Genomic DNA, 20,157 nt, shown 5'->3' on the forward strand with positions numbered 1-20,157 from the left:
TTGGTGTCACAAGGGACCATTAGACTGTTAGCCTCCATTGGGTAACAATGGTTCCTTGCTTCTCTTAACCCCTGTGGTGTCACAATGCATTCCATGCCATTTTAGGCCACTTGATGTCACAATGAATCATTTGATTCTTGGCCTCCATGGTGTCATAATGGTTCCTTGTTTCTATTGGGCCCCATGCTGTCACAATTCATCCCTGGCCCTTTTACGCCCCCTGGTGTCAAATGGGATCCTGGGATTATTAGCCTGACTTGGGTCACAATGGATCCTTGCTTCTCTTAACCTCCGTGGTGTCACAATGCATCCCATGCCCTTTTAGGATGCTTGGTCTTACAATGAAATCATTTGATCCTTGGCCTCCATGGTGACATAATCGATCCTTGGTTCTATTAGTCCCCGTGCTGTAACAATTCATCCCTGGCCCTTTTTATACCCCCTGGTGCCACAAGGGATCATTAGATTGTTAGCCTGCATTGGGTCACAATGGTTCCTTGCTTCTCTAAACCTCTGTGGTGTCACAATGCATTCCATGCCATTTTAGGCCACTTGGTCTTAAAATGAATCATTTGATTCTTGGCCTCCATGGTGTCATAATGGTTCCTGGTTTCTATTGGGCCCCATGATGTCTCAATTCATCCCTGGCACTTTTACGCCCCCTGATGTCACATGGGATCCTGGGATTATTAGCCTCCATTGGGTCACAATGGATCCTTGCTTCTCTTAACCCATGTGGTGTCACAATGCATCCCATGCCCTTTTAGGCCACTTGATGTCACAATGAATCATTTGAGTCTTGGCCTCCATGGTGCCATAATCGATCCTTGCTTCTATTGGTCCCCGTGCTGTAACAATCCATCCCTGGCACTTTTTATACCCCCTGGTGCCACAAGGGATCATTAGATTGTTAGCCTGCATTGGGTCACAATGGTTCCTTGCTTCTCTTATCCTCTGTGGTGTCACAATGCATCCCATGCCCTTTTAGGCCACTTGATGTCACAATGAATCATTTGATTTTTGGCCTCCATGGTGGCATAATTGTACCAGGTTTTAATTGGGCCCCATGCTTTCACAATTCATCCCTGGCCCTTTTAGGCCCATTGGTGTCACAAGGGACCATTAGGTTGCTCCCCTGCATTGGGTCACAATGGTTCCTTGCTTCTCTTAACCCCTGTGGTGTCACAATGCATTCCATGCCATTTTAGGCCACTTGATGTCACAATGAATCATTTGATTCTTGGCCTCCATGGTGTCATAATGGTTCCTTGTTTCTATTGGGCCCCATGCTGTCACAATTCATCCCTGGCACTTTTACGCCCCCTGGTGTCACATGGGATCCTGGGATTATTAGCCTCCATTGGGTCACAATGGATCCTTGCTTCTCTTAACCCCTGTGGTGTCACAATGCATCCCATGCCCTTTTAGGCCACTTGATGTCACAATGAATCATTTGAATCTTGGCCTCCATGGTGACATAATCGATCCTTGCTTCTATTGGTCCCCGTGCCGTAACAATCAATCCCTGGTCCTTTTTATACCCCCTGGTGCCACAAGGGATCATTAGATTGTTAGCCTGCATTGGGTCACAATGGTTCCTTGCTTCTCTTAGCCTCTGTGGTGTCACAATGCATTCCAAGACCTTTTAGGCCACTTGGTCTTAAAATGAACCATTTGATTCTTGGCCTTCATGGTGTCATAATGGTTCCTTGCTTCTATAGGTCCCCATGCTGTCAGAGTTCATCCGTGATCCTTTTGCGCCCCCTGGTGTCAAAAGGGATTCTTAGATTGTTAGCCTGCCTTGGGTCACAATGGTGCCTTGCTTCTCTTAACCCCTGTGGTGTCACAATGCATCCCATGCCCTTTTAGGCCACTTGATGTCACAATGAATCATTTGATTTTTGGCCTCCATGATGGCATAATTGTACCAGGTTTTAATTGGGCCCCATGCTTTCACAATTCATCCCTGGCCCTTTTACGCCCCTTGGTGTCACAAGGGACCATTAGACTGTTAGCCTCCATTGGGTAACAATGGTTCCTTGCTTCTCTTAACCCCTGTGGTGTCACAATGCATTCCATGCCATTTTAGGCCACTTGATGTCACAATGAATCATTTGAGTCTTGGCCTCCATGGTGCCATAATCGATCCTTGCTTCTATTGGTCCCCATGCTGTAACAATCCATCCCTGGCCCTTTTTATACCCCCTGGTGCCACAAGGGATCATTAGATTGTTAGCCTGCATTGGGTCACAATGGTTCCTTGCTTCTCTTATCCTCTGTGGTGTCACAATGCATTCCAAGCCCTTTTAGGCCACTTGGTCTTACAATGAACCATTTGATTCTTGGCCTTCATGGTGTCATAATGGTTCCTTGCTTCTATAGGTCCCCATGCTGTCCCAGTTCATCCGTGGTCCTTTTGAAACCCCTGGTGACACAAGGGATACTTAGATTGTTAGCCTGCCTTGGGTCACAATGGTTCCTTGCTTCTCTTAACCCCTGTGGTGTCACAATGCATCCCATGCCCTTTTAGGCCACTTGATGTCACAATGAATCATTTGATTTTTGGCCTCCATGGTGGCATAATTGTACCAGGTTTTAATTGGGCCCCATGCTTTCACAATTCATCCCTGGCCCTTTTAGGCCCATTGGTGTCAGAAGGGACCATTAGACTGTTAGCCTCCATTGGGTAACAATGGTTCCTTGCTTCTCTTAACCCCTGTGGTGTCACAATGCATTCCATGCCATTTTAGGCCACTTGATGTCACAATGAATCATTTGATTCTTGGCCTCCATGTTTTCATAATGGTTCCTTGTTTCTATTGGGCCCCATGCTGTCACAATTCATCCCTGGCCCTTTTACGCCCCCTGGTGTCAAATGGGATCCTGGGATTATTAGCCTGACTTGGGTCACAATGGATCCTTGCTTCTCTTAACCCCTGTGGTGTCACAATTCATCCCATGCCCTTTTAGGGCACTTGATGTCACAATGAATCATTTCATTTTTGGCCTCCATGGTGACATAATCGATCCTTGCTTCTATTGGTCCCCGTGCTGTAACAATCCATCCCTGGCCCTTTTTATACCCCCTGGTGCCACAAGGGATCATTAGATTGTTAGCCTGCATTGGGTCACAATGGTTCCTTGCTTCTCTTAACCTCTGTGGTGTCACAATGCATTCCAAGACCTTTTAGGCCACTTGGTCTTAAAATGAACCATTTGATTCTTGGCCTTCATGGTGTCATAATGGTTCCTTGCTTCTATAGGTCCCCATGCTGTCAGAGTTCATCCGTGGTGCTTCTGCGCCCCCTGTTGTCAAAAGGGCTTCTTAGATTGTTAGCCTGCATTGGGTCACAATGGTTCCTTGCTTCTCTTAACCTCTGTGGTGTCACAATGCACTCCATGCCATTTTAGGCCACTTGATGTCACAATGAATCATTTGATTCTTGGCCTCCATGGTTTCATAATGGTTCCTTGTTTCTATTGGGCCCCATGATGTCACAATTCATCCCTGGCCCTTTTACGCCCCTTGGTGTCACATGGGATCCTGGGATTATTAGCCTCCATTGGGTCACAATGGATCCTTGCTTCTCTTAACCCATGTGGTGTCACAATGCATCCCATGCCCTTTTAGGCCACTTGATGTCACAATGAATCATTTGAGTCTTGGCCTCCATGGTGACATAATCGGTCCTTGCTTCTATTGGTCCCCGTGCCGTAACAATCAATCCCTGGTCCTTTTTATACCCCCTGGTGCCACAAGGGATCATTAGATTGTTAGCCTGCATTGGGTCACAATGGTTCCTTGCTTCTCTAAACCTCTGTGGTGTCACAATGCATTCCAAGCCCTTTTAGGCCACTTGGTCTTACAATGAACCATTTGATTCTTGGCCTTCATGGTGTCATAATGGTTCCTTGCTTCTATAGGTCCCCATGCAGTCACAGTTCATCCGTGGTCCTTTTGCGCCCCCTGGTGTCAAAAGGGATTCTTAGATTGTTAGCCTGCATTGGGTCACAATGGTTCCTTGCTTCTCTTAACCTCTGTGGTGTCACAATGCATTCCAAGCCCTTTTAGGCCACTTGGTCTTACAATGAACCATTTGATTCTTGGCCTTCATGGTGTCATAATGGTTCCTTGCTTCTATAGGTCCCCATGCTGTCCCAGTTCATCCGTGATCCTTTTGCGCCCCCTGGTGACACAAGGGATACTTAGATTGTTAGCCTGCATTGGGTCACAATGGTTCCTTGCTTCTCTTAACCCCTGTGGTGTCACAATGCATTCCATGCCCTTATCGGCCACTTGATGTCACAATGAATCATTTGATTTTTGGCCTCCATGGTGGCATAATTGTACCAGGTTTTAATTGGGCCCCATGCTTTCACAATTCATCCCTGGCCCTTTTAGGCCCATTGGTGTCACAAGGGACCATTAGACTGTTAGCCTCCATTGGGTAACAATGGTTCCTTGCTTCTCTTAACCCCTGTGGTGTCACAATGCATTCCATGCCATTTTAGGCCACTTGATGTCACAATGAATCATTTGATTCTTGGCCTCCATGGTGTCATAATGGTTCCTTGTTTCTATTGGGCCCCATGCTGTCACAATTCATCCCTGGCCCTTTTACGCCCCCTGGTGTCAAATGGGATCCTGGGATTATTAGCGTGACTTGGGTCACAATGGATCCTTGCTTCTCTTAACCTCCGTGGTGTCACAATGCATCCCATGCCCTTTTAGGATACTTGGTCTTACAATGAAATCATTTGATCCTTGGCCTCCATGGTGACATAATCGATCCTTGGTTCTATTAGTCCCCGTGCTGTAACAATCCATCCCTGGCCCTTTTTATACCCCCTGGTGCCACAAGGGATCATTAGATTGTTAGCCTGCATTGGGTCACAATGGTTCCTTGCTTCTCTAAACCTCTGTGGTGTCACAATGCATTCCATGCCATTTTAGGCCACTTGATGTCACAATGAATCATTTGATTCTTGGCCTCCATGGTGTCATAATGGTTACTGGTTTCTATTGGGCCCCATGATGTCACAATTCATCCCTGGCACTTTTACGCCCCCTGATGTCACATGGGATCCTGGGATTATTAGCCTCCATTGGGTCACAATGGATCCTTGCTTCTCTTAACCCATGTGGTGTCACAATGCATCCCATGCCCTTTTAGGCCACTTGATGTCACAATGAATCATTTGAGTCTTGGCCTCCATGGTGCCATAATCGATCCTTGCTTCTATTGGTCCCCGTGCTGTAACAATCCATCCCTGGCACTTTTTATACCCCCTGGTGCCACAAGGGATACTTAGATTGTTAGCCTGCATTGGGTCACAATGGTTCCTTGCTTCTCTTATCCTCTGTGGTGTCACAATTCATCCCATGCCCTTTTAGGCCACTTGATGTCACAATGAATCATTTGATTTTTGGCCTTCATGGTGGCATAATTGTACCAGGTTTTAATTGGGCCCCATGCTTTCACAATTCATCCCTGGCCCTTTTAGGCCCATTGGTGTCACAAGGGACCATTAGGTTGCTCCCCTGCATTGGGTCACAATGGTTCCTTGCTTCTCTTAACCCCAGTGGTGTCACAATGCATTCCATGCCATTTTAGGCCACTTGATGTCACAATGAATCATTTGATTCTTGGCCTCCATGGTGTCATAATGGTTCCTTGTTTCTATTGGGCCCCATGCTGTCACAATTCATCCCTGGCACTTTTACGCCCCCTGGTGTCACATGGGATCCTGGGATTATTAGCCTCCATTGGGTCACAATGGATCCTTGCTTCTCTTAACCCCTGTGGTGTCACAATGCATCCCATGCCCTTTTAGGCCACTTGATGTCACAATGAATCATTTGAATCTTGGCCTCCATGGTGACATAATCGATCCTTGCTTCTATTGGTCCCCGTGCCGTAACAATCAATCCCTGGTCCTTTTTATACCCCCTGGTGCCACAAGGGATCATTAGATTGTTAGCCTGCATTGGGTCACAATGGTTCCTTGCTTCTCTTAGCCTCTGTGGTGTCACAATGCATTCCAAGACCTTTTAGGCCACTTGGTCTTAAAATGAACCATTTGATTCTTGGCCTTCATGGTGTCATAATGGTTCCTTGCTTCTATAGGTCCCCATGCTGTCAGAGTTCATCCGTGATCCTTTTGCGCCCCCTGGTGTCAAAAGGGATTCTTAGATTGTTAGCCTGCCTTGGGTCACAATGGTGCCTTGCTTCTCTTAACCCCTGTGGTGTCACAATGCATCCCATGCCCTTTTAGGCCACTTGATGTCACAATGAATCATTTGATTTTTGGCCTCCATGATGGCATAATTGTACCAGGTTTTAATTGGGCCCCATGCTTTCACAATTCATCCCTGGCCCTTTTAGGCCCATTGGTGTCACAAGGGACCATTAGACTGTTAGCCTCCATTGGGTAACAATGGTTCCTTGCTTCTCTTAACCCCTGTGGTGTCACAATGCATTCCATGCCATTTTAGGCCACTTGATGTCACAATGAATCATTTGATTCTTGGCCTCCATGGTGTCGTAATGGTTCCTTGTTTCTATTGGGCCCCATGATGTCACAATTCATCCCTGGCCCTTTTACGCCCCCTGGTGTCAAATGGGATCCTGGGATTATTAGCCTGACTTGGGTCACAATGGATCCTTGCTTCTCTTAACCCCTGTGGTGTCACAATGCATCCCATGCCCTTTTAGGATACTTGGTCTTACAATGAAATCATTTGATCCTTGGCCTCCATGGTGACATAATAAATCCTTGCTTCTATTGGTCCCCGTGCTGTAACAATTCATCCCTGGCCCTTTTTATACCCCCTGGTGCCACAAGGGATCATTAGATTGTTAGCCTGCATTGGGTCACAATGGTTCCTTGCTTCTCTAAACCTCTGTGGTGTCACAATGCATTCCAAGCCCTTTTAGGCCACTTGGTCTTAAAATGAACCATTTGATTCTTGGCCTTCATGGTGTCATAATGGTTCCTTGCTTCTATAGGTCCCCATGCTGTCAGAGTTCATCCGTGGTCCTTTTGAAACCCCTGGTGTCAAAAGGGATTCTTAGATTGTTAGCCTGCATTGGGTCACAATGGTTCCTTGCTTCTCTTAACCTCTGTGGTGTCACAATGCATTCCAAGCCCTTTTAGGCCATTTGGTCTTACAATGAACCATTTGATTCTTGGCCTTCATGGTGTCATAATGGTTCCTTGCTTCTATAGGTCCCCATGCTGTCAGAGTTCATCCGTGGTCCTTTTGCGCCCCCTGGTGTCAAAAGGGATTCTTAGATTGTTAGCCTGCATTGGGTCACAATGGTTCCTTGCTTCTCTTAACCTCTGTGGTGTCACAATGCATTCCAAGCCCTTTTAGGCCATTTGGTCTTACAATGAACCATTTGATTCTTGGCCTTCATGGTGTCATAATGTTTCCTTGCTTCTATAGGTCCCCATGCTGTCCCAGTCCATCCGTGTCCCTTTTGCGCCCCCTGGTGACACAAGGGATACTTAGATTGTTAGCCTGCCTTGGGTCACAATGGTTCCTTGCTTCTCTTAACCCCTGTGGTGTCACAATGCATGCCATGCCCTTATAGGCCACTTGATGTCACAATGAATCATTTGATTTTTGGCCTCCATGGTGGCATAATTGTACCAGGTTTTAATTGGGCCCCATGCTTTCACAATTCATCCTTGGACCTTTTAGGCCCATTGGTGTCACAAGGGACCATTAGACTGTTAGCCTCCATTGGGTAACAATGGTTCCTTGCTTCTCTTAACCCCTGTGGTGTCACAATGCATTCCATGCCATTTTAGGCCACTTGATGTCACAATGAATCATTTGATTCTTGGCCTCCATGGTGTCATAATGGTTCCTTGTTTCTATTGGGCCCCATGCTGTCACAATTCATCCCTGGCCCTTTTACGCCCCCTGGTGTCAAATGGGATCCTGGGATTATTAGCCTGACTTGGGTCACAATGGATCCTTGCTTCTCTTAACCCCTGTGGTGTCACAATGCATCCCATGCCCTTTTAGGGCACTTGATGTCACAATGAATCATTTGATTCTTGGCCTCCATGGTGACATAATCGATCCTTGCTTCTATTGGTCCCCGTGCCCTAACAATCAATCCCTGGTCCTTTTTATACCCCCTGGTGCCACAAGGGATCATTAGATTGTTAGCCTGCATTGGGTCACAATGGTTCCTTGCTTCTCTTAGCCTCTGTGGTGTCACAATGCATTCCAAGACCTTTTAGGCCACTTGGTCTTAAAATGAACCATTTGATTCTTGGCCTTCATGGTGTCATAATGGTTCCTTGTTTCTATAGGTCCCCATGCTGTCAGAGTTCATCCGTGGTGCTTCTGCGCCCCCTGTTGTCAAAAGGGATTCTTAGATTGTTAGCCTGCATTGGGTCACAATGGTTCCTTGCTTCTCTTAACCCATGTGGTGTCACAATGCATCCCATGCCCTTTTAGGCCACTTGATGTCACAATGAATCATTTGAGTCTTGGCCTCCATGGTGCCATAATCGATCCTTGCTTCTATTGGTCCCCGTGCTGTAACAATCCATCCCTGGCACTTTTTATACCCCCTGGTGCCACAAGGGATACTTAGATTGTTAGCCTGCATTGGGTCACAATGGTTCCTTGCTTCTCTTATCCTCTGTGGTGTCACAATGCATCCCATGCCCTTTTAGGCCACTTGATGTCACAATGAATCATTTGATTTTTGGCCTCCATGGTGGCATAATTGTACCAGGTTTTAATTGGGCCCCATGCTTTCACAATTCATCCCTGGCCCTTTTAGGCCCATTGGTGTCACAAGGGACCATTAGGTTGCTCCCCTGCATTGGGTCACAATGGTTCCTTGCTTCTCTTAACCCCTGTGGTGTCACAATGCATTCCATGCCATTTTAGGCCACTTGATGTCACAATGAATCATTTGATTCTTGGACTCCATGGTGTCATAATGGTTCCTTGTTTCTATTGGGCCCCATGCTGTCACAATTCATCCCTGGCACTTTTACGCCCCCTGGTGTCACATGGGATCCTGGGATTATTAGCCTCCATTGGGTCACAATGGATCCTTGCTTCTCTTAACCCCTGTGGTGTCACAATGCATCCCATGCCCTTTTAGGCCACTTGATGTCACAATGAATCATTTGATTCTTGGCCTCCATGGTGACATAATCGATCCTTGCTTCTATTGGTCCCCGTGCCGTAACAATCAATCCCTGGTCCTTTTTATACCCCCTGGTGCCACAAGGGATCATTAGATTGTTAGCCTGCATTGGGTCACAATGGTTCCTTGCTTCTCTTAGCCTCTGTGGTGTCACAATGCATTCCAAGACCTTTTAGGCCACTTGGTCTTAAAATGAACCATTTGATTCTTGGCCTTCATGGTGTCATAATGGTTCCTTGCTTCTATAGGTCCCCATGCTGTCAGAGTTCATCCGTGATCCTTTTGCGCCCCCTGGTGTCAAAAGGGATTCTTAGATTGTTAGCCTGCCTTGGGTCACAATGGTGCCTTGCTTCTCTTAACCCCTGTGGTGTCACAATGCATCCCATGCCCTTTTAGGCCACTTGATGTCACAATGAATCATTTGATTTTTGGCCTCCATGATGGCATAATTGTACCAGGTTTTAATTGGGCCCCATGCTTTCACAATTCATCCTTGGCCCTTTTAGGCCCATTGGTGTCAGAAGGGACCATTAGACTGTTAGCCTCCATTGGGTAACAATGGTTCCTTGCTTCTCTTAACCCCTGTGGTGTCACAATGCATTCCATGCCATTTTAGGCCACTTGATGTCACAATGAATCATTTGATTCTTGGCCTCCATGGTGTCATAATGGTTCCTTGTTAATATTGGGCCCCATGCTGTCACAATTCATCCCTGGCCCTTTTACGCCCCCTGGTGTCAAATGGGATCCTGGGATTATTAGCCTGACTTGGGTCACAATGGATCCTTGCTTCTCTTAACCCCTGTGGTGTCACAATGCATCCCATGCCCTTTTAGGCCACTTGATGTCACAATGAATCATTTCATTTTTGGCCTCCATGGTGACATAATCGATCCTTGCTTCTATTGGTCCCCGTGCCGTAACAATCAATCCCTGGTCCTTTTTATACCCCCTGGTGCCACAAGGGACCATTAGATTGTTAGCCTGCATTGGGTCACAATGGTTCCTTGCTTCTCTAAACCTCTGTGGTGTCACAATGCATTCCAAGCCCTTTTAGGCCACTTGGTCTTAAAATGAACCATTTGATTCTTGGCCTTCATGGTGTCATAATGGTTCCTTGCTTCTATAGGTCCCCATGCTGTCAGAGTTCATCCGTGGTCCTTTTGCGCCCCCTGGTGTCAAAAGGGATTCTTAGATTGTTAGCCTGCATTGGGTCACAATGGTTCCTTGCTTCGCTTAACCTCTGTGGTGTCACAATGCATTCCAAGACCTTTTAGGCCATTTGGTCTTACAATGAACCATTTGATTCTTGGCCTTCATGGTGTCATAATGGTTCCTTGCTTCTATAGGTCCCCATGCTGTCGCAGTCCATCCGTGTCCCTTTTGCGCCCCCTGGTGACACAAGGGATACTTAGATTGTTAGCCTGCCTTGGGTCACAATGGTTCCTTGCTTCTCTTAACCCCTGTGGTGTCACAATGCATGCCATGCCCTTATAGGCCACTTGATGTCACAATGAATCATTTGATTTTTGGCCTCCATGGTGGCATAATTGTACCAGGTTTTAATTGGGCCCCATGCTTTCACAATTCATCCCTGGCCCTTTTAGGCCCATTGGTGTCACAAGGGACCATTAGACTGTTAGCCTCCATTGGGTAACAATGGTTCCTTGCTTCTCTTAACCTCTGTGGTGTCACAATGCATTCCATGCCATTTTAGGCCACTTGATGTCACAATGAATCATTTGATTCTTGGCCTCCATGGTGTCATAATGGTTCCTTGTTTCTATTGGGCCCCATGCTGTCACAATTCATCCCTGGCCCTTTTACGCCCCCTGGTGTCAAATGGGATCCTGGGATTATTAGCCTGACTTGGGTCACAATGGATCCTTGCTTCTCTTAACCTCCGTGGTGTCACAATGCATCCCATGCCCTTTTAGGATACTTGGTCTTACAATGAAATCATTTGATCCTTGGCCTCCATGGTGACATAATCGATCCTTGGTTCTATTAGTCCCCGTGCTGTAACAATTCATCCCTGGCCCTTTTTATACCCCCTGGTGCCACAAGGGATCATTAGATTGTTAGCCTGCATTGGGTCACAATGGTTCCTTGCTTCTCTAAACCTCTGTGGTGTCACAATGCATTCCATGCCATTTTAGGCCACTTGATGTCACAATGAATCATTTGATTCTTGGCCTCCATGGTGTCATAATGGTTCCTGGTTTCTATTGGGCCCCATGATGTCACAATTCATCCCTGGCACTTTTACGCCCCCTGATGTCACATGGGATCCTGGGATTATTAGCCTCCATTGGGTCACAATGGATCCTTGCTTCTCTTAACCCATGTGGTGTCACAATGCATCCCATGCCCTTTTAGGCCACTTGATGTCACAATGAATCATTTGAGTCTTGGCCTCCATGGTGCCATAATCGATCCTTGCTTCTATTGGTCCCCGTGCTGTAACAATCCATCCCTGGCACTTTTTATACCCCCTGGTGCCACAAGGGATCATTAGATTGTTAGCCTGCATTGGGTCACAATGGTTCCTTGCTTCTCTTATCCTCTGTGGTGTCACAATGCATCCCATGCCCTTTTAGGCCACTTGATGTCACAATGAATCATTTGATTTTTGGCCTCCATGGTGGCATAATTGTACCAGGTTTTAATTGGGCCCCATGCTTTCACAATTCATCCCTGGCCCTTTTAGGCCCATTGGTGTCACAAGGGACCATTAGGTTGCTCCCCTGCATTGGGTCACAATGGTTCCTTGCTTCTCTTAACCCCTGTGGTGTCACAATGCATTCCATGCCATTTTAGGCCACTTGATGTCACAATGAATCATTTGATTCTTGGCCTCCATGGTGTCATAATGGTTCCTTGTTTCTATTGGGCCCCATGCTGTCACAATTCATCCCTGGCACTTTTACGCCCCCTGGTGTCACATGGGATCCTGGGATTATTAGCCTCCATTGGGTCACAATGGATCCTTGCTTCTCTTAACCCCTGTGGTGTCACAATGCATCCCATGCCCTTTTAGGCCACTTGATGTCACAATGAATCATTTGAATCTTGGCCTCCATGGTGACATAATCGATCCTTGCTTCTATTGGTCCCCGTGCCGTAACAATCAATCCCTGGTCCTTTTTATACCCCCTGGTGCCACAAGGGATCATTAGATTGTTAGCCTGCATTGGGTCACAATGGTTCCTTGCTTCTCTTAGCCTCTGTGGTGTCACAATGCATTCCAAGACCTTTTAGGCCACTTGGTCTTACAATGAACCATTTGATTCTTGGCCTTCATGGTGTCATAATGGTTCCTTGCTTCTATAGGTCCCCATGCTGTCCCAGTTCATCCGTGTCCCTTTTGCGCCCCCTGGTGACACTAGGGATACTTAGATTGTTAGCCTGCCTTGGGTCACAATGGTTCCTTGCTTCTCTTAACCCCTGTGGTGTCACAATGCATCCCATGCCCTTTTAGGCCACTTGATGTCACAATGAATCATTTGATTTTTGGCCTCCATGGTGGCATAATTGTACCAGGTTTTAATTGGGCCCCATGCTTTCACAATTCATCCCTGGCCCTTTTAGGCCCATTGGTGTCACAAGGGACCATTAGACTGTTAGCCTCCATTGGGTAACAATGGTTCCTTGCTTCTCTTAACCCCTGTGGTGTCACAATGCATTCCATGCCATTTTAGGCCACTTGATGTCACAATGAATCATTTGATTCTTGGACTCCATGGTGTCATAATGGTTCCTTGTTTCTATTGGGCCCCATGCTGTCACAATTCATCCCTGGCCCTTTTACGCCCCCTGGTGTCAAATGGGATCCTGGGATTATTAGCCTGACTTGGGTCACAATGGATCCTTGCTTCTCTTGACCTCCGTGGTGTCACAATGCATCCCATGCCCTTTTAGGATACTTGGTCTTACAATGAAATCATTTGATCCTTGGCCTCCATGGTGACATAATCGATCCTTTGTTCTATTGGTCCCCGTGCTGTAAAAATTCATCCCTGGCCCTTTTTATACCCCCTGGTGCCACAAGGGATCATTAGATTGTTAGCCTGCATTGGGTCACAAAGGTTCCTTGCTTCCCTTAACCGCTGTGGTGTCACAATGCATTCCATGCCCTTTTAGGCCACTTGGTCTTAAAATGAACCATTTCATTCTTGGCCTTCATGGTGTCATAATGGTTCCTTGCTTCTATAGGTCCCCATGCTGTCACATTTCATCTGTGGTCCTTTTGCACCCCCTGGTGTCAAAAGGGATTCTTACATTGTTAGCCTGCCTTTAGTCACAATGGTTCCTTACTTCTGTTAACCCCTGTGGTGTCACAATGCATCCCATGCCCTTTTAGGCCACTTGATGTCACAATGAATCATTTCATTTTTGGCCTCCATGGTGGCATAATTGTACCAGGTTATAATTGGGCCCCATGCTTTCACAATTCATCCCTGGCCCTTTTAGGCCCATTGGTGTCACAAGGGACCATTAGATTGTTAGCTTCCATTGGGTAACAATGGTTCCTTACTTCTCTTAACCTCTGTGGTGTCACAATGCATTCCATGCCATTTTAGGCCACTTGATGTCACAGTGAATCATTTGAGTCTTGGCCTCCATGGTGACATAATCGATCCTTGCTTCTATTGGTCCCCGTGCCGTAACAATCAATCCCTGGTTTTTTTTATACACCCTGGTGCCACAAGGGATCATTAGATTGTTAGCCTGCATTGGGTCACAATGGTTCCTTGCTTCTCTTAACCGCTGTGGTGTCACAATGCATTCCAAGCCCTTTTAGGCCACTTGGTCTTAAAATGAACCATTTGATTCTTGGCCTCCATGGTGTCATAATGGTTCCTTGCTTCTATAGGTCCCCATGCTGTCAGAGTTCATCCGTGGTCCTTTTGTGCCCCCTGGTGTCAAAAGGGATTCTAAGATTGTTAGCCAGCCTTGGGTCACAATGGTTCCTTGCTTCTCTTAACCTCTGTGGTGTCACAATGCATTCCAAGACCTTTTAGGCCACTTGGTCTTACAATGAACCATTTGATTCTTGGCCTTCATGGTGTCATAATGGTTCCTTGATTCTATAGGTCCCCATGCTTTCACAATTCATCCCTGGCCCTTTTAGGCCCATTGGTGTCACAAGGGACCATTAGATTGTTAGCCTGCCTTGGGTCACAATTGTTCCTTGCTTCTCTTAACCCCTGTGGTTTCACAATGCATTCCATGCCCTTTTAGGCCACTTGATGTCACAATGAATCATTTGATTCTTGGCCTCCATGGTGTCATAATGGTTCCTTGTTTCTATTGGGCCCCATGCTGTCACAATTCATCCCTGGCCCTTTTACGCCCCCTGGTGTCACATGGGATACTGGGATTATTAGCCTCCATTGGGTCACAATGGATCCTTGCTTCTCTTAACCTCTGTGGTTTCACAATGCATCCCATGCCCTCTTAGGCCACTTGATGTCACAATGAATCATTTGATTCTTGTCCTCCATGGTGACATAATAGATCCTTGCTTCTATTGGTCCACGTGCTGTAACAATCCATCCCTGGCCCTTTTTAAACCCTCTGGTGCCACAAGGGATCATTAGATTGTTAGCCTGCATTGGGTCACAATGGTTTCTTGCTTCTCTTAACCTCTGTGGTGTCACAATGCATTCCAAGCCCTTTTAGGCCACTTGGTCTTACAATGAACCATTTGATTCTTGGCCTTCATGGTGTCATAATGGTTCCTTGCTTCTATAGGTCCCCATGCTGTCACAGTTCATGCGTGGTCCTTTTGCGTCCCCTGGTGTCAAAAGGGATTCTTAGATTGTTAGCCTGCCTTGAGTCGCAATGGTTCCTTGCTTCTCTTAACCCCTGTGGTGTCACAATGCCTCCCATGCCCTTTTAGGCCACTTGATGTCACAATGAATCATTTGATTTTTGGCCTTCATGGTGGCATAATTGTACCAGGTTTTAATTGGGCCCCATGCTTTCACAATTCATCCCTGGCCCTTTTAGGCCCATTGGTGTCACAAGGGACCATTAGATTGTTAGCCTCCATTGGGTAACAATGGTTCCTTGCTTCTCTAAACCTCTGTGGTGTCACAATGCATTCCATGCCATTTTAGGCCACTTGATGTCACAATGAATCATTTGATTCTTGGCCTCCATGGTGTCATAATGGTTCCTTGTTTCTATTGGGCCCCGTGCTGTAACAATTCATCCCTGGCCCTTTTAGGCCCATTGGTGACACAAGGGACCATTAGATTGTTAGCCTCCATTGGGTCACAATGGTTCCTTGCTTCTCTTAACCTCTGTGGTGTCACAATGCATTCCAAGCCCTTTTAGGCCACTTGGTCTTACAATGAACCATTTGATTCTTGGCCTTCATGGTGTCATAATGGTTCCTTGCTTCTATAGGTCCCCATGCTGTCACAGTTCATCCGTGGTCCTTTTGCGTCCCCTGGTGTCAAAAGGGATTCTTAGATTGTTAGCCTGCCTTGAGTCGCAATGGTTCCTTGCTTCTCTTAACCCCTGTGGTGTCACAATGCCTCCCATGCCCTTTTAGGCCACTTGATGTCACAATGAATCATTTGATTTTTGGCCTTCATGGTGGCATAATTGTACCAGGTTTTAATTGGGCCCCATGCTTTCACAATTCATCCCTGGCCCTTTTAGGCCCATTGGTGTCACAAGGGACCATTAGATTGTTCGCCTCCATTGGGTAACAATGGTTCCTTGCTTCTCTTAACCTCTGTGGTGTCACAATGCATTCCATGCCATTTTCGTCCACTTGATGTCACAATGAATCATTTGATTCTTGGCCTCCATGGTGTCATAATGGTTCCTTGTTTCTATTGGGCCCCGTGCTGTAACAATTCATGCCTGGCCCTTTTAGGCCCATTGGTGACACAAGGGACCATTAGATTGTTAGCCTCCATTGGGTCACAATGGTTCCTTGCTTCTCTTAACCTCTGTGGTGTCACAATGCATTCCAAGCCCTTTTAGGCCACTTGGTCTTACAATGAACCATTTGATTCTTGGCCTTCATGGTGTCATAATGGTTCCTTGCTTCTATAGGTCCCCATGCTGTCACAGTTCATCCGTGGTCCTTTTGCGTCCCCTGGTGTCAAAAGGGATTCTTAGATTGTTAGCCTGCCTTGAGTCGCAATGGTTCCTTGCTTCTCTTAACCCCTGTGGTGTCACAATGCCTCCCATGCCCTTTTAGGCCACTTGATGTCACAATGAATCATTTGATTTTTGGCCTTCATGGTGGCATAATTGTACCAGGTTTTAATTGGGCCCCATGCTTTCACAATTCATCCCTGGCCCTTTTAGGCCCATTGGTGTCACAAGGGACCATTAGATTGTTAGCCTCCATTGGGTAACAATGGTTCCTTGCTTCTCTTAACCTCTGTGGTGTCACAATGCATTCCATGCCATTTTCGTCCACTTGATGTCACAATGAATCATTTGATTCTTGGCCTCCATGGTGTCATAATGGTTCCTTGTTTCTATTGGGCCCCGTGCTGTAACAATTCATGCCTGGCCCTTTTAGGCCCATTGGTGACACAAGGGACCATTAGATTGTTAGCCTCCATTGGGTCACAATGGTTCCTTGCTTCTCTTAACCGCTGCGGTGTCACAATGCATACCATGCCCTTTTAGGCCACTTGATGTCACAATGAATCATTTGATTCTTGGCCTCCATGGTGTCATAATGGTTCCTTGTTTCTATTGGCCCACATGCTGTCACAATTCATCCCTGGCCCTTTTACGCCCCCTGGTGTCAAATGGGATCCAGGGATTATTAGCCTCCATTGGGTCACAATGGATCCTTGCTTCTCTTAACCCATGTGGTGTCACAATGCATCCCATGCCCTTTTAGGCCACTTGATGTCACAATGAATCATTTGAGTCTTGGCCTCCATGGTGACATAATAAATCCTTGCTTCTATTGGTCCCCGTGCTGTAACAATCCATCCCTGGCCCTTTTTATACCTCCTGGTGCCACAAGGGATCATTAGATTGTTAGCCTGCATTGGGTCACAATGGTTCCTTGCTTCTCTTAACCTCTGTGGTGTCACAATGCATTCCAAGACCTTTTAGGCCACTTGGTCTTACAATGAACCATTTCATTCTTGGCCTTCATGGTGTCATAATGGTTCCTTGCTTCTATAGGTCCCCATGCTGTCAGAGTTCATCCGTGGTCCTTTTGCGCCCCCTGGTGTCAAAAGGGATTCTTAGATTGTTAGCCTGCCTTGGGTCACAATGGTTGCTTGCTTCTCTTAACCCCTGTGGTGTCACAATGCATCCCATGCCCTTTTAGGCCACTTGATGTCACAATGAATCATTTCATTTTTGGCCTCCATGGTGGCATAATTGTACCAGGTTTTAATTAGGCCCCATGATTTCACAATTCATCCCTGGCCCGTTTACGCGCCCTGGTGTCACATGGGATTCTTAGATTGTTAGCCTCCATTGGGTAACAATGGATCCTTGCTTCTCTTAACCTCTGTGGTGTCACAATGCATTCCATGCCATTTTAGGCCACTTGATGTCACAATGAATCATTTGATTCTTGACCTCCATGGTGTCATAATGGTTCCTTTTTTCTATTGGGCCCCATGCTGTCACAATTCATCCCTGGCCCTTTTAGGCCCATTGGTGACACAAGGGACCATTACATTGTTAGCCTCCATTGGGTAACAATGGTTCCTTGCTTCTCTTAACCTCTGTGGTGTCACAATGCATTCCATGCCATTTTAGGCCACTTGATGTCACAATGAATCATTTGATTCTTGGCCTCCATGGTGTCATAATATTTCCATGTTTTTATTGTTCCCCATGCATTCACAATCCATCCCTGGCCCTTTTTATACCCCCTGGTGCCACAAGGGATTCTTAGATTGTTAGCCTGCATTGGGTCACAATGGTTCCTTGCTTCTCTTAACCCCTGTGGTGTCACAATGCATCCCATGCCCTTTTAGGCCACTTGATGTCACAATGAATCATTTCATTTTTGGCCTCCATGGTGGCATAATTGTACCAGGTTTTAATTGGGCCCCATGCTTTCACAATTCATCCCTGGCCCTTTTACGCCCCCTGGTAGCACATGGGATCCTGGGATTATTAGCCTCCATTGGGTCACAATGGATCCTTGCTTCTCTTAACCTCTGTGGTGTCACAATGCATCCCATGCCCTTTTAGAATACTTGGTCTTGCAATGAATCATTTGATCCTTGGCCTCCATGGTGACATAATAAATCCTTGCTTCTATTGGTCCCCGTGCTGTAACAATTCATCCCTGGCCCTTTTTATACACCCTGGTGCCACAAGGGATCATTAGATTGTTAACCTGCATTGGGTCACAATGTTTCCTTGCTTCTCTTAACCCCTGTGGTGTCACAATGCATCCCATGCCCTTTTAGGCCACTTGGTCTTAAAATGAACCATTTGATTCTTGGCCTTCATGGTGTCATAATGGTTCCCTGCTTCTATAGGTCCCCATGCTGTCAGAGTTCATCCGTGGTCCTTTTGCGCCCCCTGGTGTCAAAAGGGATTCTTAGATTGTTAGCCTGCCTTGAGTGACAATGGTTCCTTGCTTCTCTTAACCTCTGTGGTGTCACAATGCATCCCATGCCCTTTTAGGCCACTTGGTCTTACAATGAACCATTTGATTCTTGGCCTTCATGGTGTCATAATGGTTCCTTGATTCTATAGGTCCCCATGCTTTCACAATTCATCCCTGGCCCTTTTAGGCCCATTGGTGTCACAAGGGACCATTAGATTGTTAGCCTGCCTTGGGTCACAATTGTTCCTTGCTTCTCTTAACCCCTGTGGTTTCACAATGCATTCCATGCCATTTTAGGCCACTTGATGTCACAATGAATCATTTGATTCTTGGCCTCCATGGTGTCATAATGGTTCCTTGCTTCTATTGGGCCCCATGCTGTCACAATTCATCCCTGGCCCTTTTACGCCCCCTGGTGTCACATGGGATACTGGGATTATTAGCCTCCATTGGGTCACAATGGATCCTTGCTTCTCTTAACCTCTGTGGTGTCACAATGCATCCCATGCCCTCTTAGGCCACTTGATGTCACAATGAATCATTTGATTCTTGTCCTCCATGGTGACATAATAGATCCTTGCTTCTATTGGTCCACGTGCTGTAACAATCCATCCCTGGCCCTTTTTAAACCCTCTGGTGCCACAAGGGATCATTAGATTGTTAGCCTGCATTGGGTCACAATGGTTTCTTGCTTCTCTTAACCTCTGTGGTGTCACAATGCATTCCAAGCCCTTTTAGGCCACTTGGTCTTACAATGAACCATTTGATTCTTGGCCTTCATGGTGTCATAATGGTTCCTTGCTTCTATAGGTCCCCATGCTGTCCCAGTTAATCCGTGGTCCTTTTGCGCCCCCTGGTGTCAAAAGGGATTCTTAGATTGTTAGCCTGCCTTGAGTCGCAATGGTTCCTTGCTTCTCTTAACCCCTGTGGTGTCACAATGCCTCCCATGCCCTTTTAGGCCACTTGATGTCACAATGAATCATTTGATTTTTGGCCTTCATGGTGGCATAATTGTACCAGGTTTTAATTGGGCCCCATGCTTTCACAATTCATCCCTGGCCCTTTTAGGCCCATTGGTGTCACAAGGGACCATTAGATTGTTAGCCTCCATTGGGTAACAATGGTTCCTTGCTTCTCTAAACCTCTGTGGTGTCACAATGCATTCCATGCCATTTTAGGCCACTTGATGTCACAATGAATCATTTGATTCTTGGCCTCCATGGTGTCATAATGGTTCCTTGTTTCTATTGGGCCCCGTGCTGTAACAATTCATCCCTGGCCCTTTTAGGCCCATTGGTGACACAAGGGACCATTAGATTGTTAGCCTCCATTGGGTCACAATGGTTCCTTGCTTCTCTTAACCTCTGTGGTGTCACAATGCATTCCAAGCCCTTTTAGGCC

Source organism: Cinclus cinclus, chromosome 30, assembly GCF_963662255.1.
Source record: "Cinclus cinclus chromosome 30, bCinCin1.1, whole genome shotgun sequence".
Classification (NCBI taxonomy): Eukaryota; Metazoa; Chordata; class Aves; order Passeriformes; family Cinclidae; genus Cinclus; species Cinclus cinclus.